Here is a 10822-nt window from a genome sequence, read left to right as displayed (position 1 = left end):
GAACTGGATCAAAAGGATCGATTCCTTGTTTCTAAAATCATGAACCGGGACCAGGTGCCTTTGAAACCAAACTGACCAATTTGGTTCGGTTCCCTGTGGATTATGGAATCGGTGGCATGTTCAAATTATTTATTTGTTTGTTTGTTATTAATGTTCAAGACAATTTAAGATGTTCTTGATAACCAAGACGTTTCTACAATCAATGAATTACGTGTAACAATATAGGTTTCGCATAATTTTTTTTTCCAATTGTGGCAAAATTTGGTTTAAATGAGCAACTACTATTATGTTTTGATTTGTTCTTGTCATCTTACTCACATCCTCAAACCAAATTAGATTTTCCAGTTCGAGTAAAGCCACGATATGATATGAGATTTGATCACTGCTAAGTAAAAGGACTTTGAGAGTCTGAAATTGATTTTCAGAAATTTCTAATGGTCGACCGAAAGTTTCAGCTAAATGCCAAGTCAATGGGGTCGGTTTCGATAATTTCTTATGTAGCACAATAGGTCGCATCAGAATTTGTTATCGCCCGCCAACTTTGACGGTGTCATTGATAGATGCAGGGTGCTTTCATTACATTGCCAAGACTTGAGAAGTCAAGCAAATCAGCGTAAGCGTATGCAGTGGGGGAGAGATCACAACCCCAAAACATGAGAATGAGAAAGAAGAAAATCAACTAGAGAAGAATGGTTTGCGCTGGGGATTTTGTGCATGAAAATGTGTTTCAAGGTCGATGGATTTTATACTCTGAAAATTTGTAATTTCATATTTCTAGACTGTATCTATACATTCTAAAAAGGAGTAAGTGGTAGCTTCAATATAATTAATCAACTAGCTTCAAAGAGGTAAAATATTAACTTTTTAATTGTTATGTTACAAAATTAAGATGTTGTAATAAGATTCCGTTATATGCTTTTAAATTAAGAAAAGATACGTCACATGCAGATATTTTTTTTCCTTTTTCTCGGCTAGAATTTCCAACTAATATGGATTGTGAAAGGAAAATTGTCCAAATAGTCCTAAATCTATTGCACTTTTGTCAATTTAGTCCTAAATTTTTCAATTTTGGCAATTAAATCCTAAACATTTTCACATTTTGCCAATTCACCATAAATCTTTTCACTTCTTGCCAATTGAGTTTATTTGGCAAATTTTGGTGAAATTGCTAACATGAATAGCCGACGTTGATGTGGCACTTTTTAAATTTCATCTAATGACAAGAAATTCCAACCATCGACATAGTGCGCGGTAGGGTCGACGACCCTTGCCCCACAAGTAAGGGTGGGGCGACCTCGCTAGCTTTGGGCAGGGCGTGCTCGCCAACTCTAGGCAAGGCTCACGACTTACTCACCGACAAAGGTGAGGGCACGCAAACCCTCACATAGAAATGGCAAGGCTTGCGATGCCTTGCCAAGGCCAAGCGAGGACTTAGCGACCCTCCCACCCTAGGTAGGGGCGACCTCACTTAAGGCCTTTGCTTGGAACCCGGTCACCTTTGCCGACGAGGGCGTTGTGACCCTCGTCCAAAGCTCTCGAGGGGCACAACGCCCTTGCCCAAAACTAGTGAGGGTCGGCTGGCCCTTGCCTATGGCTGCAGTATCATCGCTCACGCTTGTGGCCGATGCCGGCCAAGTCGAACTCCCGAAAATCATAAAAATTCAAAAATTATTAAGTATTATTTAAAAAGTCTTAAATGGTGACATTTGTCAGCATTAATGATTCCAAGTAAAATTATGTTTGAATAGACTAAATTGACAGAAGTAAATATTTATAACTGAATTGTTAAAATTAAAATATTTATGACTAAATTGACAAAATTAATAATAAGTTGAAGGCTTTTTTAGAAAATTTTCGATTGTGGTTGATACGCATTTGTGAAAAATTATCATCATCAAAATTTTATTTTCCTTTTCCTTTTTCTAATAAAAAGTGATTATAGTTATTAGCTTATTTTAGGTATGGGGTGTATAAGCAAGTCTGAAGACTTTGCGAGACGTTTCCCTTATAAATCATAAATGTGATGCTTGTTGACACACAAATTTTCTTTTTTGAAAATCATTTCCAAAAAAATGGGAACTTGTTTTCACAAAATATTTCATGTTAAATTCTTGCATATAGATTATCTAGGTGTTTAGTATAGTTTTTTTTAAATGGAAGATGTTTTCCTTCCAAAAAATTAAATATTAAAAATATAAAAAAAATATAAAAAAAAGATTAAAAAGGATTTAAAAAAATTGGGGCCAATGATCTAAATGTGACTAGCGAAGCCTAGGAGGTTGAATTGGAATTAAAATGGCAAATTGGGACTAAAATGCAATTTCCAAAAGTTGAGGGACCAATTCGCAAATTTTGCAAAATTTCACCGAGCCTTAAATCATCATCTTAGCCCCCAATTGAGTTGAAATTGAACTTGGGTCTGGTTTAATTAATCGAATTGGACAAAAAGGACCAAATTACTTTGAATTGGGCATTTTCGGGCAGAAAATGGCCAACTTTTGAGGACTCTCTTGCAAAATGGTGGAGACAATTGCGCAAAATGGTCAATATCTTAAACTATTATACATGAGCTTGCTAATTGATCAAAAACCGCAGCCAAATTGATGGATTAAAGTATTTCAAACCAGCTACCAAAAACCCAGCCCATAGTTAAGTTTTTAATTCGGAGCTGCTAAGTAGGCATATTGGTGGCCCCACCATATCCCACTCAACCGCCCAATTAGCTTGATCTTTAAACATGATGGAAATCCATTATTTTAGTACAAGTGGACAAAAATTGATCAGGGATAAGCTGCTGAAAGCAGGGGAAAAATCACAACAAAGTTCGGACACTCAACAGTTGCGAAGTCGAAAATTTTGGCGAAAGTTGCTAAAGTAGCCCTATTGACATGCTTGGTAGGTGGACAAAAGACCGACCAAAAATCCATGAATTCAGGGGATAAGATCACTGAAGCAAGCTCTTTGAGGGGATAAAGGGAAGAGACAAGAAGGAGAGAGAGAGAGCTCATGGTCGTCCCCAAAAACACCTTCAGAAGCAACTCCAGAAAAGTAAAAACCCAGAAATTCCAAACCGACCATTGCAGATAAAGTGAAATTTTCACAAACTTGCAGCCAAAATTAACTAAAACCTTCAACTAGAGAGTGAAACTTCACTCAAAGATATTTCCATCCATAGGTCGCACATCCCAAATGGAGCTCGGGGAGGCCTCCTAAAGCCCCCGAAAATCACCCTCCCTCTAATAGGCCAAAAAAGTCCGAAATTTTTTCCAAGTGTTGAGCCTAGTTGGTCATGGGTGAGGGGAAAGTGAGTGTTTTGAAGAGAATTGAGATAAATGAGGAAAATATTGAATTTCACCCCAAACTAGAATACATATAATTTGGTTTGGTGTTAATTTTTCCAACAAAAGGAGTTGCAGTCTAATTTTAGAGGTCAACAAAAACCTTTATTGTTAGTTCTTGTTTCTGCATATCTCATTTCTAGTTTGAAAAAAGTCAACTTCCACGTGCCCCCGAGGATAATTTCTTAGTTTCCTCGACCCAAGAACCACTTTTAAAAAGAAACTAGAAAGTAAGGTAAGTATCCTAGATGTATTTTTGTTTGAGCTTGAACGTATTTTAATAGTAAAAATCAAGAAAGAAAACCAACCCGAAAAACTGATTTCTGAGGGCTGAAATTTTTCTAAGTGTTTGAAGCCTCTTCCAAAGAGCCATACATGTTTGACTTGTTTACTCTCCTTTGCATGTGTTTCTATCTTCACGAGCTTGATGAATATTGTATGAGTACAAATGATGCTGAGGTCAGCTTGGTTTGGTCTCAAATCCCCGTGTGAACTATGAGATTGTTTAAAATTTTGGCCAAAAAACCAAACCTATCCACATTGATTCTTGGTTGGTCAGTGTGGACTTTGCATGTGTGCTTCTTGGAGAGATCGTTTTGATGTGTTCGGTTGGTCATTCTCTATGATGTTTTGTTGTATTTGAAAGCTAGTGTTACCTATTTTCACTCATATCAAGTAATGTTTTCTTAGATCTCGTATGTGATGAGTGTCAGGGCTTAAATATGGGCATGCAATTTGTTTGCTTGACTTGGGTTTAAACAGATTTGAAAATCAGCTCAACACACACATATTTGAGACCGATTTCAACTTAGTTATTTTGTGTTTTAAACTGTGATTTCTATCTAATCTTGCTCATTGCATGTGGTAGTATAATCTTGATACTTTAGTTCCGCGTGAGATTGCTTATGGGTTGAGATTAAAGGCTACAAACATGGCCCGAGGAAGCTGATTTTGGGAGATTTGATGCATGCCAAATGTTAGTCGAAAATGCGCAAGCCAAACTTCGATCTTGAAACGGTCGATTTGAGCTCGTTTCTTGCTATATTCATGTACTGGACAATTCCATATTAGTATAAATTAGCATATACCGGTTTAGGGAATTATTTCTTAATAAAAATAAAAAAAATGAAAATTTCAAAAAAATTGTAAAAATGATGGATGGTATCAAGTTATGATAGAAATGACATCTATGAAATTTTCCTAATTTTTAAAAGGTCATTTTCTAATTCAATGCTATTTTGGTATTTATAACCGTTTTTGTAAATAATCTATTTTGCATAGATTAAGATTATTTAGAGTAATTTCATGCATACGGAATAATTCCATGCATATTTAAGTTCCTATTTCTCTCACGGGGTCTTTGTCTCGGGTGTGGTAACAAGGTCATGTGATATTATTTACCGACTTGTATCGAGGTCATTCTTTTTCCGCATTACTTTCCAAGTCCTTTCAATTTCTCTGATGTTTATTTACCTTTTAGCTTTTCAATAATTTGAGTGTAAATTTCTTTTCTAGATTATGTTAGGATTAGTCTAGACATTAAAAAAACCTACAAAAACATTTGCATGGACACTTAGTGGTTTCATAAAGATTATAATTGGTAATCAAGATTGTGTGGCCATTTAGATAAATAACCTTCCAAGTTAATGGTACTGCAAGGGTGCTAATAGAAACATTGGTGTAAACAAGTCCCGTTCCTCGAAAATCTACGATTACGTAGGGGTGAGACAACACTCTCGCATCTTGATTGGTTTCTAGCCTGACCCCAATAGGCTAGTGGCGACTCCTAGAATACATAGGTTGTTAAGAATGAAAATACAAATCGATATCGCGCGGTATGAGCTTAGGAGGCGCGTCAATTTAGGGCCATTGGTCCGCCTCTTTAGGCAAATACTCCTAAGCCTTCTTCCTTTTCCCCCGGATGGAAAAAGAGGTTGTGACAAGTCTTTGTGCGGTGCCGTGCGCGTTTAAATTTTCAAATGCAATTTATTTGACATATATATCTTCGATCTTCCGTCGCTGCTCGTCAAAAAACAGGCCATTGTGGGCCAAAGACTGGTGCACAATTGTCACAGAAGAGCTACTCTTACTTTCCAAATAATCCGTGGGAAACAAAAAGTCTTGGTCTTCTCCTTTCCCAATTGATTTTTATACTTTTGTACATTGGCGATGTTACTTCTGTGCATGGCAAATTTTGTCTTTTGGGCATTGATTAGTGCAAAAATTGAAAGTTGATTAGCGAAAGGAGAAGACCTAACCTCTCTCTTACACGAAGAAATAGACTTCTTGTTTAACTCTATATTTGAACAATTCCAAATTTAATATTGCACCTTAACTCTCAGTCGTCAGGTAGCAATCATGGAGGAACAAGCTCTACTCTGAGCCGGAGACTGGGGAACTCGTCACAAAATGAGCTGCTCTTACTTTTCAAATTATCTCCAAAAGATTAATTTTAGGATTCTAGAGTCTAAGAAAATGTCTCTCCCTCCATGGGAATAAGAAAAAGTCAGGTCTTCTCTTTCCCTATCGATTTTGATACATTGTATATGGGGAATGTTGCTTCATGCATGGCAATTTTTCTTTTGGAGCGTTCATATTAATGCAAAAACTAAAAGTTGATAGGGAAAGGACAAGACCATACGCTTTGTATGTTTGAGCATTTCCAAAACATAATATTGGACCGTAACTGTTAGTCATTACACGGCAATGACCGATGGAAGAGCCAACTTGTTGACAAATTTCATCAATTGATAACCTCTTTTATAGTATTCTTAGATTTCTCTTCATTGACTGTTTGAAAAATTGAACTGTTGACCAAATTGAATGATGCATGGATACATGATGTGTGTTCTAACTCATTGACTTATTATTAAGTAGGGCTTCGACTCTCACCATCACAAGCATCTACTGACTTTTTTTATTAACGCACTTGTGTTTTGATTTGTTGTAATAAAACAAAAGTCGCATTAACTATCTAATAAAATTAATACAATTTTTAAATTTTCAATCCTATATTAATTTTTATATATTTGAGAACACTAAGAATTTTGCGTATAAGAAAAGTCCTGTAAAATTTTAAAAAGCAACAAATAGTAAAAATCATTAGAAACATTGTGGAGAATTCCACTTGCCTCTCCGAAGAGACTTTAATTTAGATTTGTCATATTCTACTAAATTTAAGGCTGCAAATTCGTTGAATTGTCTTGTTTGCACTTAAAACAGCTTTAAAAAACACGAGTTAGGTAGATGTTATCATGTCGCTAGTAATCAACAAGCTATCTAAATAATATTGTGATCAATATGGCTTACGTAAAAATTAACAAAAGAGTAGTCTAGGTTGTGTCACACCTAAAAGAAAGATCAGATAGCCAAATTCTATTAGTTCTTAAATGCTAATCAAAGTGCGTTTATTTTGCAAAAAATGTTTTCCAACATTTTCCTCATTTTCCGGCATTTGGTTCATTTAAAAAGAATGAATTAACGGAAAATTAGTTTTCTTAGTCAACAAAAAATATTTTCCTACCAAAACTCAAATTCAGGAAAACGATTTTCCCTTGAAATAATCGGAAAAAAAAAATTCCAAAATGTTTTCCTAGTCTTAGGGTCATTAGTCAATGAAAATTTATTCTTATAAAACAATTTAAAAAAAAATGAATTTTAATTATTATTTATTTTACCTTTTTTTATTTCTTTCTTTCTTTCTTTCTTTCTTTCTTCCTTTTTCTCTTTTTCTTCCTCCCTTCTTCCCTTTTCCTCTGTGATGGCAACCAGCCAATATGCAGGCTGGTGAGCTTGAGGCTCAGCGATCAGCGAGCCCAAGCTCGCCCCGACTGAGATTCGTTGAGGTCGATGAGCTTGCGACTCATTAAATCTAGGTGTGCCCAAGCTCAGCCAAGGCTAGCGAGCTTGCGGTTCAATCGATCAAGCGAGCCCAAGCTTTCTAGCCCAAGCTCCATTAGGCCGGCAAACCCGCGGCTTGCTTAGATCGATTGAGCCCACACACGCTCAGCCAAGGGTGACGAGCTTTGGTAACTTGCTTGATCCCAACGAGGTGAGCTTGCCGGTGGTCATGGCCAGCTGGTAGAAGCGGAGGAAGGGAGGAAGAAAATGAAAGAAAAGGAAAAGAAAAGTGAAAAATAAAATAAAAATTCTATTTTTAAAAATGAAAATAAAATAATAAAAATTCGATTTTTATTAAAATATTCAAAAAAAATTGCATGAAATAAATTTATGAGATTGAAATCAAAATTTTATTAAAATATTAAAATATTCCAAAAAAATTGCATGAAATAAAGTTATGAGAGTGAAATCATTTTTCCAACAATCTCAACGAGAAAACATTTTCGATCACTGTTTGACACCTAAATTTTGAGTAACCCATTTATTCATTAAAAAATTAGGAGCGAACTTTAACTAAACAAAAATATTAAATTGCAGCATATAGTTTTAAGGGTTTTTTTATTTATTTATGTTATCGCATTTGCATGGACCGTGAGATAAGCTTTAATTTGACAAGTTGGAAGATGGGTACATTTCGGAAAGATTTGTATTATTATTCCAATATTCAACGATATCATATTGGATTGCGAGCTCATCTTTGCAAGACTCGGAATTTGAGAGGATTCTATTACAATAGCCTAATGTTCGACACGATTTGTGGGCAATTATTTGGTCGGAGAATATTCAATATGCGTAAGGACAGAAAATGATATCTTCAAGAAGAAAAAGATGGCGTGCGGATAAAGGTTTGGCCACAAGAGAGACCATCTTGAGCACCCATGAAATTGAGTCAATATTCTCAAAATCCTTAGACAATTCTGTTGATCGTAATGCAGGAGGAGGATCAACTTCTTACAAAAGAAATCAACGAAAAGGGAAAGTGGGGGTGTAGTCTTCACGTATCCATTGATGTGGGCAAAAAGAAAAGTTGCAAGATAAGAAGAAATCTTGCGGATGTTAATTTGAAAAAGGAAATTGAAATCTAATCCTTGCACTTCCCTATAAAACGTTGTTCGCGTAGGGTTTTAAGGAGGCCACACAATTGAAAACATACGGCCACAATAGAGAAAAGAGGGAGAGAAGAAACTCTCTCGGTCAGCCCTTAGCGGAGACGCTCGTCTTGGCGTGCCACGACACCACCACTGTGCCCTCATCATCGACAACACTACTGCATCGCCCCTCCTTCCAGCCACGAGCCAACCACTCCTATGATGACGGAGCTGCCCACGCCAAGCCGCTGCTGTTCGTGATCTGACATCAAGTCATCGCCATCCACCGTTAAGAAGCCAGTATAATGATGCACTAGCCCTCATGACGATGAAGCTGCCGAACGTCGTTGCAAAGGACCGCCCAACTTATAAAATACGACGCAGCACATGGGCATCCACGCGCGTCACCCAAGTGGTTCACAGGGCAATACACTATTTTGAGAAGAAAAGAGTCAACACCGAGAGTCAAGAGTGAAAATCAAAAGGCACGAGGTTTGGTCAAGAAGGAGGATTCTCTTTTGCTTGAATTTTTTAGAGAAAGGCCATCATTAACGGTTATTGCCGAATTCTTCCCGCGTGTGCTACGAGCTACGTGTCTGCTCCGATTCTCATCGCGCACGACATGCCCGAACCCTTTCTAGTGCCGGATCTCGTCTTCTCTTTGCTTCACGAAAGGCGTTGCTAATAAATTTCCTTGTTAGTCCAGCGTCTTTTAGCGTTCTTGTAGGTCTCGCGGAGCCGTGCCCAGTGTTCTCCATAATCACTGCACCGCCGTGAGGTTTCTTGCTGTCACCAAGTTGCTGCCACCTTTGCTGAGACTACACCGAGTTGAGCAGCAGCAGCCATCCTTGCCATGTCGTGTGCCAACCCGAGACCCATCTGCTGTGCCGGGCCTCATGCCGAGCCTCACCCACGAGCTATTCCCGGTCATCTGTCAAGCCGATTCCGTCAAGCTCAAATGGCAATAACTCTTGCAACATTAGGTAATTATTTTATCCGAACTTGATTTCGGTATTTTATTGCCTAGTATATGTCTATTAATATCTAATGTTCATATCCATGGGCGATAGACATAACTTTCAATTATGATTTATTTCCTAATTCGCAACCGCATATAATTTTTTATTTCATCTATAAGGTTTAAGATCAATTTATCGATTTTACCAGTGAAATAACCAAATTGAGCGAGATATCATTTTCAAATTTGAACAATGGATATGGTATCTTTGATGATTCTGAATGGCTCAGTGCTTATCTCATCTTGATTGATTTATTTATCTTGAAATATGTTTGAGTTAGTTTAGCTTCATATTAGAATATCGCAGACTCTCTAATTGTATTAAGGATGGTTTGCTTGAGGGAAAGTGTTTTTGGGAATCCATTTTTCGAATTTTCACCCGTGTGGTTTGCCAAAAATAATTAGTCAGCTCAAAACATTTCCGGGTCAAGAAAAATTCATATATAAAATTAGAAAAGTGAATACCTAATTTAAGAAGATGAAAATATTTTCTAGAATTGCTCATTTTGAATTTATGAATATTTTCTTTTTCATTTCTTTTCTTTTTCTTTTTCCGTTTTCATTTCTTTCCTTCTCTTTCCTTCTTCCTCCCTCTACCGATCGTTGACCTCAAGCAAAGCCGAGCTCACTAGATCCCGTCAAGCTAAAGCCTTGTTAGCCTCGCCACAACAAGGTCAAGCTCGCCCGAGGCCAACGAGGCCAAACCTCATCAAGGCGGGCTAGGTCCGCCGGAGGAGGAAAAAAAGAAATAATAAAATTATTCAAAAATTTAAGTTTTTTTTTTTGGCATAAGATAAAGTCAGGATATTGAGATCATTTTCCAAATAAAATCCAAACACTAGAAAAATTTCGATCATATATCACAAAACAAAGAAAAATTAATCATTTTCCAGAAAAATGATTTCCCAAAAAATATTTGTTAGAAACAATAAGTTTTTCGTGAAATAAGTGCACCCTAACTATACATGCGAATCCACATTTCAATCAGTCACTCCATGCTTTATGAGGAGCAATTTTTTTATCGCATCACTGTCCCTTGCAATTGCAAGTATGCGATTTTAACTATTATTTTATCCCACTGCATAATAATATCAAGTCTTAAAATTAAATAAGCCTAATTAATGATTGTAAGAAGATAGAAACAACAAAAAGAGGAAAGGCATAAAAGAATTGTTATAGGTAATAAAGAGATTGTCGACATCTAAATTTCGGTTACATTTTTAGTTATTTATTGCATAAACAAAAATTGGGATCAAAATCATCCCCCAAACAAGAGATATTAATTTTTTGCATTGCATTTTAGGCATTTAGACATTATAGAGCATGTACGCATCCAATAAATTTCATTTAATGTAGCTTCATCATGCTTGAATTTGAGAAGCCAGGGAAATACCTTCAGTCGGCACCAATATTAGCAAATATCTTCAAAATATGCTCTACTATGAATCACGCCCATGATGCGATGAAAGGGCAAATAG

This window comes from Eucalyptus grandis, chromosome 6 (genome assembly GCF_016545825.1).
Source record: "Eucalyptus grandis isolate ANBG69807.140 chromosome 6, ASM1654582v1, whole genome shotgun sequence".
Lineage (NCBI taxonomy): Eukaryota > Viridiplantae > Streptophyta > Magnoliopsida > Myrtales > Myrtaceae > Eucalyptus > Eucalyptus grandis.
This window is presented reverse-complemented; position numbering follows the sequence as displayed.